Raw genomic sequence first — 20,259 nt, 5'->3', positions numbered from 1 at the left:
TTGTATCCATTCAGCCAGTCTGTGTCTTTTGGTTGGTGCATTTAGTCCATTTACATTCAAGGTAATTATCGATATGTACGTTCCTATTACCATGTTCTTAATTGTTTTGTTGTTGTTTCTGTAGGTCCTCTTCTTCTCTTATGTATCCTGCTTAGAGAAGTTCCTTTAGCATTTGTTGTAGGGCTGGTTTGGTGGTGCTATATTCTCTTAGCTGTTGCTTGTCTGTAAAGCTTTTGATTTCTCCATCGAATCTGAATGAGATCCTTGCTGGGTAGAGTATTCTTGGTTGTAGGTTCTTCCCTTTCATCACTTTAAATATATCATGCCACTCCCTCTGGCTTGCAGAGTTTCTGCTGAGAAACCAGCTGTTACCCTTATGGGAGTTCCCTTGTATGTTATTTGTCATTTTTCCCTTGTTGCTTTTAATAACATTTCTCTGTCTTTAATTTTTGTCAGCTTGACTACTATATGCCTTGGTGTGTTTCTCCTTGGGTTTATCCTGCCTGGGACTCTCTGTGCTTCCTGGACTTGGGTAGCTATTTCCTTTCCCATGTTAGGGAAGTTTTCAACTATAATCTCTTCCAATATTTTCTCGGGTCCTTTCTCTCTCTCATCTTCTTCTGGGACCCCTATAATGCGAATGTTGGTGTGTTTAACATTGTTCCAGAGGTATCTTAGGCTGTCTTCAGTTCTTTTCATTCTTTTTTTCCTTATTCTTTTCCGCATCAGTGATTATCACCATTCTGTCTTCCAGCTCACTTATCCACCCTTCTGCCTCAGTTAATCTGCTGTTGGTTCCTTCTAGTGTATTTTTCATTTCAGTTATTGTGTTGCATATCTCTGTTTGTTTGCTCTTTAATTCTTCTAGGTCTTTGGTAAACTTTTCAATCTTTGCATCCAGCTTTTTTTCAAAGTCCTGGATCATCTTCACTATCATTATTCTGAATTCTTTTTCTGGAAGGATGCCTATCTCCTCTTCATTTACTTGTTTTTCTGGTGTTTTATCCTGTCCCTTCATCAGGTACAAAGTCCTCTGCTTTTTCATTTTCTCTATCTTTCTGTGGCTGTGGTTTTTAGTTCCACAAGACAAAATACTGCTGATACTGCTTGATTCTGCTGTCTGCCCTCTTGTGGAGGAAGCTATCTAGGAGGCTCCTGCGTGCTTCCTGATGGGAGGGACTGATGGTGGGTAGGGCTGGGTGGGTGGAGCTCAGTAAAGCTTTAATCCAATTTGGTGGGTGAAGCTCAGTAAAACTTTAATCTGCTTGTCTGCTAATGGGTGGGGCTGTGTTCACACCTTGTTGGTTGTTTGGCCTGAGGCTACCTAGCACTGGCGATTATAGGCTCTTTGGTGGGGCTAATGGCAGCCTCTGGGAGGGCTCACACCAATGAGCACTTCCCAGAACCCCCGCTGCCAGTGCCCCTGTCTCCTCGGTGAGCACAGCTGCCCCCCACCTCTGCAGGCAACCCCCCAGCACCAGCAGGTAGGTCTGGTTCAGTCTCCTATGGGGTCACTGCTCCTTCCCCCTGGGTCCTGGTGAGCACATTTTTTTGTGCGGCAGGTGGATTCTTAACCACTGTGCCACCAGGGAAGTCTCGGAATCCTAACTCTCAATATGATGGTGCTAGAAGGTGGGGCCTTTGGGAGTTGCTTTAAGCCAGCAGGGTGGAATCATGATGAAATGAATGGATTCGTGCCTATCAAAGAAGCTGCAGAGATTCCCAGCCCCTTCCCCCAGGCAAGAATACACCAAAAGGTCTGCAGCCAGAAAGAGAGCCCTCACCTGACCATGCTGGCATCCTGATCTCCAACTTTCAGCCTCTAGAACTGTGAGTAATACACTTCTGTTTACAATAACCACCAAGTCTGTGGCATTTTGTTATAGTAGCCCGAACAGACAAAGACAGCATCCACCTGTAAATCAGGGAGAGGGTTTGCACCCAAACCAAATCAGCCAGCACCTTGATCTTGATCCAAATAGGCTTCCAGAACTGTGAGAAATAACTGTCTATTGTTTAAGCCCCTCAATAGATGGTATTTTTTTAAGCTCTTTATTGGAATATAATTGCTTTACACTGTTGTGCCAGTTTTTGCCATACAACAAAGTGAATCTGCTGTATTTACACATATATCCCCCATATCCCCTCCCTCCCACAACTCCCTCCCACCCTCCCTATCCCAGCCCTCTAAGTCATCACCCATCCTCGAGTTGATCTCCCTGTGTTATGCAGCAGCTTCCCACTAGCTATCTATTTTACATTTGGTAGTGTATATATGTCAGTGCTACTCTCTCACTTCGTCCCAGCTTCCCCTTCGCCCCCAACCCCGTGTCCTCAAGTCTGTTCTCTACATTTGCATCTTTATTCTTGCTCTGTCACTGAGTTCATCAGTACCATTTCTTTAGATTCCATATATACAAGTTAGCATACAGTATTTGTTTTTCTTTCTGGATTACTTCGCTCTGTATGACAGACTCTAGGTCCATCCACCTCACTACAAATAACTCAATTTCATTCCTTTTTACAGCTGAGTAATATTCCACTGTATATATGTGCCACATCTTCTTTATCCATTCATCTGTTGATGGGCATTTAGGTTGCTTCCATGTCCTGGCTATTGTAAATAGTGCTGCAATGAACATTGTGGTACATGTTTCTTTTTGGATTATGGTTTTCTCAGGGTATATGCCCAGGAGTGGGATTGCTGGGTCGTATGGTAGCTCTATTTTTAGTTTTTTAAGGAACTTCCATACTGTTCTCCATAGTGGCTGCACCAACTTACATTCCCACCTACAGTGCAGGAGGGTTCCCTTTTCTCCTCACCCTCTCCAGCATTTGTTGTTTCTAGATTTTTTGATGGTGGCCATTCTGACCGGTGTGAAGTGATACCTCACTGTGGCTTTGACGTGCATTTCTCTGCCAACTTTTCACGTGTTTGTTAGCCAATATAGATGGTATATTGTTGCAGCAGTCCCAGCTAAAACATTCTACCCCAGGCATTACCAAGAGAAATGAAACCTCACGTCCACACGCAGGCTTGTTTGGGAACGTTCAGAGCAGCTCTGCTTGCGCGCGTCCAAACGGGAAACAGCTCAAATGTTCATCAACAGGTCCACAGGTGAGTGAGCTGTGGCACATCCACCCAGCAGAATATTACTCAGCAACGACAAAGGAAGGAGCAACTGACACACACTACGTGGGTGGATCGCAAAGTAACTTTGGTGAATGAAAGGAGCCAGACAGAAAACTGAGCACATATTTTTGTATGATGCCATGTATATGAAATTCCAGGAAATGCAAACTCACCTGAAGGGATCAGAGGTTGTGTGGAGATGGGGGGATGGGAGGAAGGGATTACAAAGGCACAGGGAAACTTTTCAGGGTCAAGGGTGTGTTTACTACCTAGATTCTGGCGATGCCTTCACAGGTGTATACCTGCGCCACACATCTTGCTCACTTTAAATATAGTAGTTTATCATACATATTATTCCAACAAAGCTGCTAAAAATAAAGTCCCTCCCTATTTCCCCCCTTATATCTCTCTGCCCCTAGAATGAGTGGCATCCTTTTCCAAATGACACAGCAGAGGGCTCAGGCCCCATGACCCATAGAGCCGCTTCTCCTGATTTTGATGGGATGGTTCCTCCCTCCTCTGGAATTTTCCATCTGCCCTAAGTGGGCAGGATGTCCTTCCGGCCAGCTGCCTGCCTCTGCATGGAGCCAAATTATCCACATTTAACAGGAAACTCACCATGGACATTTGTCGGAACAGATCTTTATATGCAATGCAGAGAACATCCAAACAGATGCGTCACTTAAAAAGGAAGCATCTCAATCCACAGTGCCATTATCCACCCCTCTCCAGCACGGCCTGGTGAGCCCTGCCCAACACCCAGGTTTTAAACACTCTGTCCGCCTTCTGCAAAGGGATGCTCGGAGAAGGCTGTGCCCTCTCCCGCCCCTGGACCCGCTGTTGCGTTGGCATCACCTGTGGAGTCTGCCTGCCATCAACTCCTGCTCCCCGGCCCAGACCTGCGCAGGTGAGAGGCAGGCATGGAGCACCATTTGATTCACAGACTCCCAGGTGATTCTGCAAACCTGGGGACTGAGGGCCGAGAAGAAGCTGGCCTGTCCCTCCAGCAGGTTCTGCGATGGAAGGCCTACACGGGCGCTTCACTCCATCAGTGAGCGGAGTTGTGTGGTCCCCAGGGTGCAGGGGTGACGGGAGGCCAGCAGATCCCAGGGCCCTAGGACCACGAGGACAAATCCATGCCCAACACCTACAGGAACCAGAGAACTGGCAGGAAGCGGCTTTCCCTGAGGGCTCCCTTCTGGCTAAGATCCCCAGTCAAGCCCTCCAGACAAGGGGGGTGTGCCATCTGTGTGCTTTTCCAATCCGTGTGTCTCTGCGTGGAAAGGAGTGAGAGTTGCTGTGTCTCCATTCCTGGGTGTGTTACTGCACCAGCTACTCCATTCTCCGGCATCCACTTAGGCGCACGTGTCCTGTGTGTTTCCATACGGATTCTTCTCTAAGTACCTCTTTTGCTCTGTGTCCGTGTGTCTTGCAGACGCCACTGTCTGTGGTTCTAAACCTCCACGGCAGGTTGGCGCTCAGTCCTCTCTCTTGACTTGGGACACTGGCAACTTCTGTCCACGTGCCTTAGAAATTCACAATCAGGGAGGGGAAGGGAGGGGACCCCCAGAGGGAGGGATGGGCGGAGGCTGCTGGAGGAGCAGAGCCCCGGAGGTTGGGGTTGGTGGGGGAAGAGGGGGTAGCTTTACTTTGACCTCGTTCTCAAATACTCAGCTGCCAAGAAACACAACCCGCCTGCGGGATGTTTACAGAACAAAGATCGTTCCCTTGCTGATTCCATCCACCCAAACACTGCCCGACTCCAACCCGACGGCTGGCATGTATGCCACTGCCTGGGACTCGCGGTGCCCAGCAGCCCTTTAAGGGGCACTTTGCAGGGTGCCCTCTGTGCCAGGGCAGCGGGAGGAGCGCTGGCGGCTCCCTGGGTCAAAGCCTGACGTCCCAGGCTTTGCGGAGGAGTTTGCTACAAACAGGCTGCTGAGCGGGTCCCTCGACCACGCCGCTTCTGGGAACCACGGGGTCCTGCAGGAACATGGAAGCCCCCTTCATCTCCCATCCATCCTCCACTCGCCATCTATCTGCTTCCCTTCAGTCCAAAACTTACCCCAGAGCATGTTCCTCCACGTCCTTATAAACCTTTAATTAACAAGCCGAAGAGACATTTTATCTGGCAGGGGCTGACCTTTCTGCTCCGCGTCGGAATTTATCGATACCAGCAGAAACAATCATCTCAGAAGCTATTTCACAAGCACCGGATAGTTTATAGCCGCACTTTTGTCAAGATAAATGAGCTCCTTATGACCACGGTTACAGCTCTAAGCGTTTTAACGGGGACAAAGAGGGCCATTAAAGTCAAAGATAACTTTGAATCTCTCCTGCACCAGCGGAGTCCCTGGGGCAGCCTGGGAAACCTCGGACAAGCTTGGCCATGGCCGAGGCAGGTGGGAGGCGCCCTGAGACAGGTGTCTGACTGTCCACGGGGTGGGGACGGACTGGGCTTGGGGCTGGGCTCCGGTTCTGGCTCTGACACCGGCCACGTGGGGCCCCCTCGCTCTCTGCCCAGTCTCCTCATCCCCGACAGGAAGAGGTCCCGCGGCAGGGGCGGGAGGGGCTGAAGGGAGAGGGCACCGGGGGCAGCACAGAGCCTGGTGCACGTCTGGCTCTGTGGGCGCTGCGTGGCGGGAGCGGGTCAGACCTGGCTGTGCCCGGAACTGGGGTGCTGAGCGGGTGCCTGGGAGGGAGGTGCACCCCGGCAGGGACAGCCCGTCCAGGTGCCAGTGCGGGAGTGGCCGCTCTCTGGTCGGGCCAACGTGGGGAAGCCCCCTCTGCTCTCTACCTCCTATCTCCCCGTCTCTAACATGGGGTGTCCATGCTCGTCTCCCCCCAATAACCAGAGTGAAGAACACAAAGCTGGGGAAGTGTGAGGAAGTAGAAAAGGACACCAGGGCCTCACGTCCCAGATGTCCTGCTGTGCTGACTTCCACAGCTGGTCAGGGGACAGACCCCGGGGCCAGCCTTCACCCAGGGCTTTCACCGAGCCCCAGGCCATCTGTATGGCCCGGGAAAGGGACTGGGGTGGTGAGCAGGATGGGCAGTGCCCAGCCTCACAACCGCTGCTCTCGTGCCCGACCCCGACCCGATGGATCAGAACTGGCCTTTCTCATCTCTGCCGCCCTGCTGGCTGGTGGCCCCCAGAGGGAAGGGCCAGGCTGAGGCCCCTCCGGGTCCTGGAGTCCGGCCCAGGTCCCGGCCAAGCAGGAGCTTGGTGAAGTGTCTGACGGACGTTGTCAGACAAGGAGGGCCTGGGGCCCCCAGGGTCCAACTCCGGGGCCCTGACAGCAGATGCTCAGGGAGCCACGGAGGGGCAGGGGGGCAGGATTCCTCAAACCTGCACACACGACCTCCCAGAGCCCCCACTCCACGAGGCAGGCCTGCCACCCACCGCCCCATGGGGCACGCCTCTCCCCTAACCCCCTGGGCTTGGTTCCAGGTCCTGACCCCAGACCTCACAGAGCCCCCCCTCAACGGGACCCTCGGCGTGGGTGTGAACGGGCTCCGGGTGGGGTGGAAGTGGCCCTGTCCTGTCTACGTAAACGTGTTCCTGATGCAGACAGAGAGCCAGCCTAGGGGACCGGCCCGTCTCCAGGACTAGAAGGACAAGGCCACGCGGCACCCCCAGCCCTCGTCTGCTGCCCCTCGGGCACCATCCGTGGGCAGGCCTCCTCCCGGGCTTTGCAGATGGGTCTGCTACGCTCTGAGTCCCAGGGCCTTGCACGCTGACAGCAGCGAAACTAGTAGTCGCAGCCGGTTGGTGCAAGAAGCACCAGAATCGTAGGGCACGCAATGACCAGAGCCATGCGACCAGCTCACAGGTGTGGCCACCTGTGTCTCCCACGTGCCACGGCCCCGGGACACACAGGGGGTCCGTGAACTCAGTCTTCTCTCCTGGCTGCAGGAGGGGAGGAGGGCAGGAGTGGGGTGGGGGTCCCAGTGAGCCCTGCCCCACCCTCTACTTGGCCTCACGGCCCCTCCCCCAAGTCACTTAGGGGACGGGGGTGTGCCTGGGGCGGGGCTGAGAGGAGGGAGAGTCCCCCAAGCCTGACAGCCAGGGGTGGGCAGAGACACAGGGCGATGCTTCACCTGGACGCCCTTTTCCAGAACTTTCTCCACTCGCGGGACTCACAATTCAGGGCTGACCCCAGCTCTAACCAGGCCCGTCTCTGGACAGACTGTGCGTCTCCTCCAGATCCTAAATCCAACCTCCAACCCTGACCAGCTACGTGCTTCTGGGCGGTTTCCAAGCATCTCTGTCCCTCCGTTTCCACAGCTGTCAACCAAAGGCAGCCTCACACCTGCCTCCCAGGACGCCATCAGCGTGAACTGTCGCAGTGGGTGGGAAAACACAGGCGGACCACGCTTAGTGCTGGACCAAACACAGACCGCGTGCAGCCCCTCCCGAAGCCTGCAGTGAGCTCCCGTCCCCAAACCGGCACCATTCACACATTTTCAATTGAACGCGTCCAAGGGGATTCCCTCTTCCAAGGGGCCTACTCGTGCCCCGCTCCAGGAAAGCGGCAACGTGGGATGAAACCAGGTGTCCCCTGCCTTCCTCTGGCTGCCTACCTGCGTGCTTCAGTCTCTCTGGACAGACTCGCGCCATCCTCACTCACACCCTGAAGCTGCCTTCTCTCTGGACGTAGGCCACAGGCACTGATGCACAGCAGGTCTCCTTAGTCATCACCTGCGACCTCCCCACCAACAGGGAAAACTACATCCACAGACTCGGCCATGGTGGGCGTTCTGGCCGTGAGGGTGTGGCTAGTAACACGGGGACAGAAGAAGACAAGGGGACTCTTGGGGGGCAGCGAGACCTTCTACAGCACCTGCACTGAGGAGATGCCCCTCAGTGGTGCTGACCTCATCTGAGCGGGGCTGTTCTGCTCCCTGCCCCAGTCAGGGCTCAATCCTTGGGGCAGGGCTGAGGGGCAGCAGGACGGGGGAGGGAAGGGAGCCAAGGGATGGACATCTTGTCTCTTTTTTTTCTTTTTTCTTCAAATAAATGTCACTTTTTGAGTCAAAAAAAAAAAAAAAAATGCTGGTGTCACAGAGGGTTTCCCTGGAGTGTGAGTTTGGGAAGCTGGTGGGATGGGGGCACTACGGTCCCTGAGGGCTTCCACATGCCTTCTCCCCAGCCTGACCCACCAAACCCAGACCAACAACCCTTAGACATGTGCCCCCAGAGGAGACCCAACCCTGCTTCCGGTTGCACCCGGGACATCAGAAGCTTTTTTAAAAACTTACTTCCACTCAGCATTGGCAGGACCAGCCTCACAGAGGGGCTTTCTCATGTGATGCCACCAGGGAGGGGTTGCCATAGCAACTGACCCTGGGAATGCGGTGGGGGCAGGGGTGATGGCCGTGTGCATGCCCACGTGGTCTTGAACGGCCTTCCAGGGGACACTTGGCCCTCATGATCCCGGGGGCCCCACGCTCCTGTCCCCACCCGGAGAGGGCGGAGCGCCTCGACTTCGTGAGCTCCAACAGCAGGGACTGTCCTCCCCGACGGTCACCAGAGAGACATACCCTGCCCTCTGAACTCCCGTCCACATACCACAACCCAATCACAGGGCAAAAAGGGCCACAGATCATTGCTCAGAGGCTGCAGGATCAGGGTCCAGGGAGCAGTTTTCTATTTTAAAATCTCAGAACCCAGAGGAGAGAAACTTCTCAATCAGCACTCAGTGGACTTGCAAAGGGAGCTCTGCTTTCCCTTCAGAGACACGGAAGGACATGAAGTGAGTGTCTGGTGGGCCCTACGCAGTCTTCCCCTCGGTTTACAGGTGGAAGGACTCAGGCCCAGAGGCTGAGAGTGTCTTCCTCAGGCCACACGACTCTTGGCTGAAAACTCAGGTCTCTTCTCGGCTTTGCTGGCTAAGAACAGGCGGCCGCATGAAGAGGAGGGACATGCGTCTGGAGAAAGCCCAGACCCTTCCCTGCCCTGCCCCAAACAGGTCACGCTGTGGTGCAGGACACGCGTGACACACAGGAAGCCACGACGGCTCTTTGCCCCGAACCTCCTCGGAGCTCCAAACACTGGCAGACATAGGAAGAAAGGCCGTCGGGAGGCTAGGATGACTGGCCAAGCCATGGATGACTCAGATGTCAAGAGTTCATCCAGGGACTTCCCTGGTGGCGCAGTGGTTAAGAACCCGCCTGCAAAAGCAGGGGACATGGGTTCAATCCCTGGTCTGGGAAGACCCCACATGCCGCAGAGCAACTAAGCCCATGCACCACAACTACTGAAGCCCTCACACCTAGAGCCCGTGCTCTGCAACAAGAGAAGCCACCGCAGTGAGAAGCCCGTGCACCGAAACAAAGAGTAGCTCCTGCTCGCCACAACTAGAGAAAGCCAGCGCACAGCAACAAAGACCCAACGCAGCCAATAAATAAATTTATAAAAAAAAAAAAAAAAGAGTTCATCCATTCAAGGAGATGCTGGGCTGGGGGGCAGTGCTGGGGGCGGGTGAAGAAGGTTGCACAGGACACTCCCGGTGGCCTGCCCACCCAGGCCACTGCCGTGGGACAGTCAGGAGGGTTGGGTTTCTCATCTGTATGAAGACCAGTGCCTATGTCAACACAGACATGCAGATAAAACTCCAGAAAAACAGACAGGGAAGCCGTCCTAAAGAAATGACATCCACACGATGTGTTTCTTGTCGAGACCGCATTGAACAATGTGGACAAGGCTCTAAGAGGGCTGTCTTTGTCCACTGAGGCCCTGGGGCTGGAGCAGGGCGTCCTGAGGCTCCACTGCTGACCCAGAGCCTGTGCCCTTTGACGAGGAGTAAGAGGAGGTCCTCTGTTCCCCCAGGGCCCACCCCAGGATACGGTTCCTGGTTCCTTCCAGGGACGCCCTCAACTCAAGGGCAGAGAAAGCAGCCGCCCAGCTGGTCACCTTCAGCCACCGCCCCACTGCCCCAACTTCCGGAAGCAGTTCCTGGGAAAGGTCTGCATCGTCTGCACGGGAGCAGCTCATTGCTGTGTCTCAACAGCAGGGTTTCACCCCAAGCCTGCCTCGGGCGGGTGCTCGGCTGGGCTGCTGTGTCTCTTCATCACCCACCGGGAAAGAAGCAGCACAAGCTGAGTTTTGCTAAAGGAAGCGGTCCAGGTGCTGCCGATTCCCCTCCTATTTCCCGGGACACTCTGCCACCCCTCCCTCCCCACAGAGGGATGCTGAGAAAGGGGGCTGGTGCAACGTGGCCAGCCTACGGCAGGGCCCAGCTCTCGCCAGAGCCCGAGCCCTTGGCCGCCACATGGGAACCCAGACACCTCAGTCTCCAAACACCCCTGCAGATCTGTCCCCTGGTTTCATCCCAGATGAGCCCCCGGCCCCCCCCGGCATCGCTCCCTGCTCAGATGCCCACAGACATCTGTGTGGAGCAAGGTGCGTCCTGGGCTGAGACTCTGAGCCAGAGAAGAGGATTCGGGACTCAGAGTTCGGCGGGAGGAGACCCAGGGAGTTTGGCCTGGGAGCCGGGTGCCTGTGGTGTGATTAACAGCCATGGACGGTTTCCGGGCTGGCAGGGAGAGCCGAGGTCGGGTCATGGGCTGACCCCTAAGGGACTCAGGCTTCATCACGGGAGCCGTGGCCCCCGAGGAACGAGGCTAAACCACACAGAGACGCACGTTTCTAAAGCACACGTCTGTCCATCTCTTCACCTGACCTGGGAGGCTGGGCTCCTGCCAGCACTGTGGACGCAGAGCAGGAGTTGCCTGGAAGCCTGGCTCCCAGCAGCAGGAGGAGGAGGTGACCTGTGTATCCCCATGACCTTGATTAACCTTGTCTGGGAGGTTGGTTCCCGTAGGGGGCCCTGGGGTCAGGTCAGGGCAGCTGGGGCCCAGGATGCTCACCGGCATGTCTCCGGGGCTTCAAGGGCGGCAGGGAAGGGAGCCTCTGCTTCTCCAGCCTCTCCCCCGGCCGGGAAAGGGTGTGCTGAGCTGACCAGAGTGGGGGCCCTGCTTTCTGCCCTCATGAGGCTCCCGGTTTCCGCCAGCAGCAGCCCCGGGCCTCCAGGAAGCACGCAGGGCGCCCCAGGAGAAGGTGGCCTCCTTCCTGCCCCGAGCCCACCACGCAGCTCTGCAGCCTCTCGCGCTGCAGTTTTCCCTGCATCTTTATGGAATCGCTGTGACGTAGGGCAAAGATAACAGGAAGCTCCAACACCAGTAAGTGACAGTAAATGTTAATACGACAGAAGCACCGCTTTTACTGTCGTGCGAAACCAGTTTACTATTCACAGGTGAAATCCGACTGCCGCCTTCACCACTGCTGGGGATGACTGGGGTGTTCCCTGTGCTGCCGGTGCGCTCTGCTACCCCAGCTCCGCGCCCCACGCCTGCTCCCCCGCCTCCCTGGCCCCGAGCTCGTCCACACGGGACCATCAGGACCCTTTGGTGGTTCCTGTGAAAACCCAGGGAAAGGCAGGTCTGCCTCGGCTGCCCCGTGTCTCCTCCCAGCCCACGTCCGTGTCCAGAGCCGGGACCCAGCACATACATGGAACACAGGTTACTGGTGGGGGCCAACCAACCTGCACTTGAATTTCACTCCCCTGCTGGCCTGGGTCACGCCAAGCACCCCAGTCCTAACCTCCAAAGCAAGAGGATAAAGAACCCTTTCCTGGGACTTCCCTGGTGGTCCAGTGGTGAGGACTCCAAGCTCCCCAATGCAGGGGGCCCAGATTCCATCCCTGGTCAGGGAACTAGATCCTACATGGCGCAACTAAAGAGCCCACATGCTGCAAGGAAGGTCCCGTGTGCCGCAACTAAGATGCAGATCGACCAAATAAACATACATAGATGATAGATAGATAGATAGATAGATAGATAGATAGATAGATAAAATAAATATATAAAGGGAACCACTCTCCCTGTTCCCAGGACCAGAGGGGCTGCAGGAGGCACCTGACACGGAGCCGCTGGTGTGAGTCATTCAGTGGGTCCTCTGTTCACAAAGGCACATCAGGGACCAGGTGTCCTGGTGACAAGGGAGAGGGAGGGAAGGACTCAAGCGGGACAGCACTGGCCCCACAGAGGGCAGTGGGGTCTCCTGATGAAGTGAAGACCAGCACGCCCAGGCCTGCAGGTCCCTTCTGGGCACACCCAGGGGCCACCTGTGCCCAGGTGCTCAGGGAGCACACAGGAGCAGTCTCACGACAGCACCTCCGACAGGCGAGGCTGGGAACAGCAGACGGACCACCTGCAGGAGACGGACCACCGGGAATATTCTCAGGATGCACAGCCTCACAGCCGTCGGAGTGAACCAACCACCGCACATGTGCCCCCACGTGAGCAGGGGTCTTGGAGGCCACACCTGGAGCTCGGCTGTTCCCCGAGGGTCACGGGGAGCTGACGCAGGCTCTTGGCCAGTGTAGGTGGCTGCGCGAGGCTGCTGCGTGGAGGCAGGACCCTAGGCCGGGCGGCAAGGTGCCGACTGTGGGCCTGGGAGGAGCCCTCTGGGGCTGGGAGGAGGCCGAGAGTGGGTTTTCACCTCTTGGGACACGCCAGCCGCCTCTCTGGAGGGGCAGGGGGTCCACGTGGCCCACGGTGCTGCGGAGGCCAGTTTAGCTCTCCCCTCCTGGGACCGGCCATCATCGTGAAGCTCTCGCCCCTCGGGCACCCACACCCGCCGGCCCCTGCCCTGGGCATCCTGCTCTCTCCTGGAGTTTAGGGTGTGGTCCCCGGTGCACGGCAGCTCCTGGGGGAGGGGAGCTACACCCGGGGGGCCCTCAGAAGACCGTAACACTGGGTCTTTAAAACAAGAAACCTCTTCCGAAACCTGCTTCTTCAAGCCCCACGAGAGAAATCATTTTCTGAAGCTCAGATCCCAAGGATGCTACAGACTCCCCACCTGAAAGCAGACCTGTCCCCCGAGTGCGCCTGCGGGAAGCAGCTGCTGGCACAGGTGCCTCCAGCCAGGCCGGGTCCCGGTGACCCTGACCGAGCGGGGGCAGCCAAGGCAGGCTGCCCGGGGCCATTTAACCAATGCTGAGGTCTTTACCGGGGAGGCCAGCCTTAATCAGAAAGCCCCAGAAAACACAAGTGGGCTACTCTGTGCTGACATTTAAAACACCCTTTCAGCAGCCCCCAGTGTGGCAGAGTGGTTTAATTAACTTGAAAGGCTGTAATTTTATGCTATTTAGTAAGAAATACACACTTTAAATGGCACTGTGGACTAAGGACTGGGGGCTGCGATCTTGAGAGTGTGGAAAAAAAACACCCATGAGTCCCTGGTATCCACAGGTGGGGGGTGGGCGCGGGGGTGGGGCGCACCAGAAACCTCCCCACAGATGGCCGCCTCTGAAGCCACGCTGGATCTGGGGGGGGCTGTCCACAAGGCCAGCGGCAACGGCCACGTCCCATCAACTCACCTGGGAAACAAACACTGTGTCTGAAAGAGAAGTGAACTTGGGGGAGGTTGGAGCCGGTCAGGACCCCCTGTCGATCCCCCTACTTGGGCCCTCTGGGTACCTGTATCTCAAGGGGGAGGCACCCGCCTTGCTGCCTGGCTCTGCCTCTGGGGCACGTCCAAAGTCACAGGGGTCGGGGGCAGTCCTGGCTGGCAGCCCTTGGCTGGAAGCTCCCGCTGAAGGGGCTGCCACTCAGGGAGGAGGCCAGCCTCTAAGCCTTGACGTGGGGTGAGGCGGTATCACACACAGGGGAGCCTGGGGCTGGGGCTGCAGCCTCATGGGGACCCTGGGAAGGCCCTGGGGCCAGCTCTCCTTCCGCTGTGGGTCCCCTGCAATAATGCAGCAAACTCCGGGGCCGGAAGGGCGTGGGCTCCCGTCCAGGGCTGCAGGGGCGCGGGGCCCCTCCCTCACCCAGAGAAGAGGGGCTGCCTCCCGGGCCTGGGGCGAGAGGAAGGCACGGACTGGTGCGTGCCTGCCCCTCCCCGTCCTCTGGTCCCCACGGACAGCCTGGCTCCCTCGCCTCGAGCTCCCTGTTATCCCAGACTTGGGAGCAGTTGTGTCTGCTTCTCGGCTGGAGGCCCTGGAGCTGCTCCCCGGGCCCTCGGGTCCAGAGGGCGCCACGCCCGTGGCACATCTTCAACATGAATCACGGTGAGGGTGAAATGCAATCTACAGGAGTGTCCTAACAGCCCCCCCCCGCCCCCCACCGACCCCAGAGCCCGGGAAAATAAAGTCATTCAGGAAATCTAATTTCCACGTGTGATCGGCTGGGGCACGCTCCCACTGGCCCCGGCCTCGTCATCCCGCCACCTCCGATGCTCAGAATGTAATTTAGGGGATGCACATCTGCACGGTGCCCGGGGAGCCCGCTGACGGTCAGGATGCGCTCCCCTACTGGGACAGGCCCCCTGCAAGGAGCCTCGCATGCGCGGTAGAGAGGAGGGGTGAGCCCCGGTCCCCCAGAGGCACCTGGCTCTTCAAAGGGGGGCCCCCGCTGTTAAGACTGAGACAGTTTCCTTACAGTGAACAGGAGAACAGAGTGTGCAGCTGGATGGATTCCGACCCAAGTGTCTACACCCAACTAACCACCACCCAGACCACGACACAGGACACACTAGCAGCCCTGGAGGCTCCCGAGAGCCCTGCAAAGAGGGTCTGGCTGGGGGAGCGGGGTCCTGCCCTTGGCAATCGGCTCCTGGTTTGATTGCCTGACCTGGCAGCCAATAGAAAAACAGTATTAACCCCCCCATCACTTTCTCAACCTGTTGGCACTAATTAGACTCAGCATGGTTTACCGAGCAGCTACCCTGTGCCAGGCCTCTGTGGGCAGAAGTGAGGAGGCAAGGGGGCCGCCCGCCCGTGGGGGATGGGCTCCGAGCAAGTGCCCCGCCAGGGTGTGAACCAGGGTCCAATGCTGGTCAGCCAAGGGCATGCAGGCGGACGGAGGTCTCGCCAACAAGGCAGGGGTGTGGGGGTGTCGACCGTCATCGACCAAGCCCCACTGCGTCCAGGCAGCTTCTGTGGTTCTGGGAGGTGAGCTCAGGACCCTCGCATGCAGATGAGGAAGGTGGAGGGAGGCCAAGTGACCAGCCCCAGATGAGATGAGAGGGGGAGGGGACCGGAGGGGGGGCCCTCCCTGGCCCTCAGGTTTCAAGTGGACAGTCCTTCCACCACGTCGACCCTGCCCCTCCTTCTCTTCCTCCCGACCCTGTCCTGCAGGATGAGACCAGGTCACGGGGAGGGAGGACACACAGATAGGAGCTCGGAGTCCCCTCGGGGTTCAGCCTGGCCATGTCAGACACACAGGCTGGGGTACAACAGCACACTGTTACGTCCCAGCCAACAGTGCCCAGCACACAGGAGGTGTTTAAAGCTTGTCGGGAGCAGGGCAGAGGGACAGTGCTACCACCACACTCGGTGGCAGCACTTTGGGAACTGGGAGGTGACGGCCGTGGTGGATCCCAGGGGTCCCTCTTCTGCACGTGACCCTGTGCGGCAGGAACCACGCTGAGCTCAGGAGGGGAGAGGCCCCAGGACAGGGAGGAAACAATCCAGGTGGTGCCTCCACTTCTGAAAGGCTCTGGATCCGCACCCTCATCTCCTGACTCAGTTTCCCCATTTCTATGACAGGATCACCAGCATCCGGGGAGATGGTCAGGCAGGTCACCAAAAAATATCTTCTGAGCTTGACATCGAGATGACCCAGGCCTAGGGCAGGGAGCATGGTGGGGGCCGTAGGAGCGATGACAGCTTGGCCACAGAGCACCGCGTGTGGCAGGTGCTGTGTCGACACCCTCCTTCTGCAGGAGAGAAACCCCCCTCCTCAGTCTCCCCACCAAAGGTCGCCGGGTGCCTGGCCCACGCTGGGGTGGGGGGGAGCCCCAGAGCTCGCCTCTGGGAAGCGCCCCGGCCTTGCTGCCACCCGCCCAGAGCACAGCTGAGAGGTCCCGAGCAAGGCTGGCTGCAGCAGGAGCTGTGCGGATGGACGCTGGCTGACTGTCGCCAGAACCCGTCTCCAGCCTCCCCCCACCTCGTCTCCAGGCCTCCCCACGCGGCCACAGGCACAGGGCCACACGGTGGGAGATGCCTCTCAGCGAGCTTAACCGGGGAACTGGGGCCAGAGGCCCTGCTACCCAGTTCCCTCCGGGTGCTGCCTAACAGAACCTGGACGCTCCCAGGAGCATAAACGCCCCCTGCAACCCTGCAGGCAATGAGGGGCCGAAGCCGTGCTGAGCACTTCTGTGCAGACAGACGCCAAGGCATACGTGCTTTCCGGAACGGCTCCCTCCCGCACCCCCAGGTGAATGGCTGAGTAGACTTTTAGGGACCTTTCCTCTGAAATGCACACCCCTCCCAGGTTCACTGTGGCCAAGTTCCACAGAGTCCCCGAGAACGGCGGTCTGCAAGTGCCACCCATCGGCCCCCGCCACAGTTAGTATGGTGAGGAGAGCATGACTGAGCCAGAAGACAGCGGGGGGGGGGGAAATCTCTTCATGCTTCCACACCTCTGTGTGCACACGTGCACCACTGCACACACAGGCATGCACACACGGGGGTGCACACACCGTCCCCTCTGCCTGGAACGCCCTTCCCAGTTTCAGCGCCAGGCCTTCAGCCCTTTTTCAACCTCCGTGAGGGGATGCTGCCCAAGCCCCGAGCTGCGAAGGAAGCCCTGGCTGCCTGGCCCTGCGCAGGCTCACCGGGGGCATGGTGGGTCAGGGACCCAAAATCCTCCCCGACCAGCTTCAGACTGGGGCATGTGACCCTGCCTGGCCAATCACAGCACTGGATTATCTGGGAATCGGTCCTGGGCCAGTGGGCAGGCACGTGACCCAGCAGAGCCAATCAGAACCCTTCCCTGGGACTGATTCTCCAACACACAGAGAAAGGCCATCCTCTTTGCTCAGGGACTGGAGGTCATCCCCCCCTGCCCTGGGGCCCCAGAGCACCACCACTGGGCTGGTTCAGACTGGCCAGAGGGGAGGACACAGGGTGGGAGCCCCGTACACGCAGCCCTATGCTTTGGAGGTGACGGCAGTGCTGCTTCACCCAAGGGGACATTCCTGGGGCCTGTGGAATCCTGACGCCTGGTTAAACACACACCCGCACACAACATGAATCCCCACTCTGAGTCAAGGCAAAAAGCAGAGCCCTCGAAATGCCACTGCAGCCAAACACCCACACGTGCTCGAGCCACCAGTGAGGGCTCCCAGGAGAGTCGTGGCGGTCAGGCCACCGCCACCCCCACCACGCACCCCAGGAGGCTGGCGGGGAGCTGCAGGCAAGCAGTCCGGGGCGTGGGACTCAAATCCCAGCCCTGCCACCGACGGCCGTGAGACCCCGCACAGGTTACTCAAACTCCCTGAGCCTCCGTTCTTCCCGTCTGTGAGGCAGGGACAGCTAACATCCACACAGGTCTGCTGTGACAGGTTAAAGAGAAGGTTGTGGCACACACCTGGAGCCTAGGAGTCCTGCAAAAAAACGGTAGCTACCATGAGAAGGAGGACACCACAGCCTCAGGCAGCTATGACACAGATCAGGCTCCCCACCCTCCCGAGCCTCAGTTTCTTCATCCATAAAATTGGCGTGTGGAAAGCAGATCCACGGGGTGGTGAGGAATCAGAGAGATTAGGAACGTAAGGGGTTCAGCTCACGAAGGGGCGGCCCTGCCCCGTCTCTGTCCTCCCCCAGGATGCCCAGGGCTCACGCAGAGCTGGACCCAGGGACCTGCTGAACTGTGCATGGGGCGTCCCCAGCTCACTGCCCTCGGGGGACACTCAACGTCCTGTCCTCTCTGCTGGGGTATTTTTAGAAGGAACAGTACCTCTGACTGGAAATGAGTAAAGTGTTGGAGGTAAGCTTTAGATTTTGAGTTGAATGTGCTGGGGCAGGGGCGGGGGGCAGGCAGGGACAAATCCTCGTAGGCTAAATACAGTGCAAAACACCTTCCCGGAGGGTCCTGAGGAAGCAGCGCCGCTGTCTTCACTGCTGGGATGAACGTGAGAGCTACGGCAACGGGGCTGGGCCTGTTTCGTTACCCCTACATCCAGGTGGCCTTGGGGGTGCTCCTCCCAGCAGCGTCTGGTGGGGGCAGGGCTGCCGGGCGCCAGCGACAGGGATGGGGACGCCACTAGCAGCCAGCGCAGTGCAAAGCAGCTCCTTGCAGAGGCCTGCTGCCCAAGGCGCCCAAGCACCACGGCCACACGCTCTCCCCCCGACCTGGCAGAAAGCCTCATCTTCCCGCTGTGCACAGCCCCAAAGCCCTCTCCTCCAAGCTCCAGACCTGCATGCGACGTGCCCACCTGGACACCTCCCTTTCCTCTCAAGCCAGCTCCTCCTCCCGGGTCCCCATGCTGGGAGGGGTCCCTTCCCTGCCCCCCTGCCCATGTCACACCTGGGCTCATCCCTGCCCCCTTCCCATCCTGGAAGCCTTCTCCATCTTCCCCCGCCAGGTGGGAGCCGGGGCCCTCGCAAACTGCTGGGGAGCCAGAGATGGTGCAACACTCTGGAAAAGAGTTTGGTAGTTTTCCTAGCAAATTAAACACACCCTGTGCCCTTAGACCCAGCAGTTTCACTCCTAGGTACTGACACTGAGAAATGAAGACGTGTCCTCAGAACAACGTGCGCACGGATGTTCACGGCAGCCTCACTGATAATCGCCCCAAAGTGGAAACAACTTAAATGCTCATCAACTGGAGCGTGGCGGTGACACGTCTGGGCCACCGGATGCCCAGGAACGGATGCCCAGGAACGGACGGTGGGTACGCCAGCAGCAGGGAGGGGCCTCGAGCCAATGAAGGGGGGCAGGAGGGCCACTTACTGACATTCCAGCCACGGGAAGCCCATCAAGGTGAGGGAAGCCGGAGGAGTGGCTACCCCGGGGGAGGGCCGCTGGGCAGGTGCCTGCGGGAACTTCCTGAGGAGACGGGAGCGTGTGTATCTCCATCCCGGTGTACGTTACTTGGGTGTACCCAACTGTCAAAACTCATCAGACATTACAATGAAGACTCGTGGATTTCAACGTAGGTAAATTATCTCTCGAAGGAAAAATTACATATTTAAAATAAACAGGGTTATTTGTAGTGAGGTGGATGGACCTAGAGTCTGTCATACAGAGTGAAGTAAATTAGAACGAGAAAAACAATTACCGTATGCCAACGCATTTATATGGAATCTAGAAAAATGGTACTGAGGAACCCAGTGGCAGGGCAGGAATAGAGATGCAGGCGTAGAGAATGGAGCTGAGGACACGGGGGGAAGGGGAAGCTGGGACGTAGTGAGAGGGTAGCACTGACATACATACACTACCAAACGTAAAATAGATGGCTCGTGGGAAGCTGCTGCAGAGCACAGCGAGATCAGCTCGGTGCTTTGTGAAGACCTAGTGGGCTGGGATAGGGAAGGTCTAAAGAGGGAGGGGATATAGGGATATAGGTATACGTACAGCTGTTTCACTTTGTTGTACAGCAGAAACTAACACAATATTGTTAAAGCAATTATACTCCAATAAAGATGAAAAAAGATTTAAAAAACAAACAAAAACTCCCGGCAAGAGCTGCAGCTCCAGTCCTCCTGGGAAGAAAGGAAAAGGGGGGCCACTGGAGGGGTCCTGCTGGAGCGCAGACCCATGTCCTCCCTGGGGGGAGAACCTGGATCACCCCCCCCAACCCCCACCACATTTTGACGGCTTCAGAGCCACCTTGCTGCATTTGGACCGGAACCCCTAGTTCCAGTTACGTCAATTAGGGTCTGGAGAGCAAGGTGCCATCTCCAGGAGGAGCCCTGGGACTGGGACCAGGATCAGGAATCGGTGTGACTTCTGGGCAGCGCTGAGGGAAGCACTGGAATGGACAGGGGCCATTTATGGAAATAAAGCACACACGGGCCTCACGATCGAGGACACGGCTTGACTGTCTTGTTACAGACCTCTGTTCTCTTCTCTCTGAAAAGCATCAAAAGCACCTAGAACTGCAGGGAAGGGGTGGCCAGCTGAGGACTAAGAGCGTCAGAGGACGTCCCCAAACCAGACTCCGGGGCCAGGCACACGCGGCGCCTGCAGCACACGCGCAGAGCAGCACCGACCAACAGCAGCCCCCGCAGTGGAGGGGCAGCTCGGAGATGCAACAGGGACCAGAGACTGCACAGGTGGAGGCAGGGAGGCCAGGGAGGAGGTGCAGCGGCCCCAGGGAGGCCACGTGATAT

The 20,259-nt window shown here is 57.5% G+C and overlaps 1 protein-coding gene and 1 non-coding gene across 3 annotated transcripts in view; one reads left to right on the top strand and one right to left on the bottom strand.

Annotated features, from left to right (window-relative positions):
* The window catches only part of PHF21B (PHD finger protein 21B), a 102,672-nt gene that overhangs the window by 31,556 nt on the left and 50,857 nt on the right, over positions 1 to 20,259 (bottom strand). The gene's annotated exons all lie outside the window — the stretch shown is intronic.
* Positions 7,613 to 7,721, top strand: LOC130857913 (small nucleolar RNA SNORA67). The gene has a single exon (XR_009054908.1). It is a non-coding gene; the product is annotated as a small nucleolar RNA SNORA67 (small nucleolar RNA).

Source organism: Hippopotamus amphibius, chromosome 7 (assembly GCF_030028045.1).
Source record: "Hippopotamus amphibius kiboko isolate mHipAmp2 chromosome 7, mHipAmp2.hap2, whole genome shotgun sequence".
NCBI lineage: Eukaryota > Metazoa > Chordata > Mammalia > Artiodactyla > Hippopotamidae > Hippopotamus > Hippopotamus amphibius.
The sequence above is the reverse complement of the archived record's forward strand: the minus strand, read 5'-3'. Positions and strand labels throughout refer to the sequence as shown.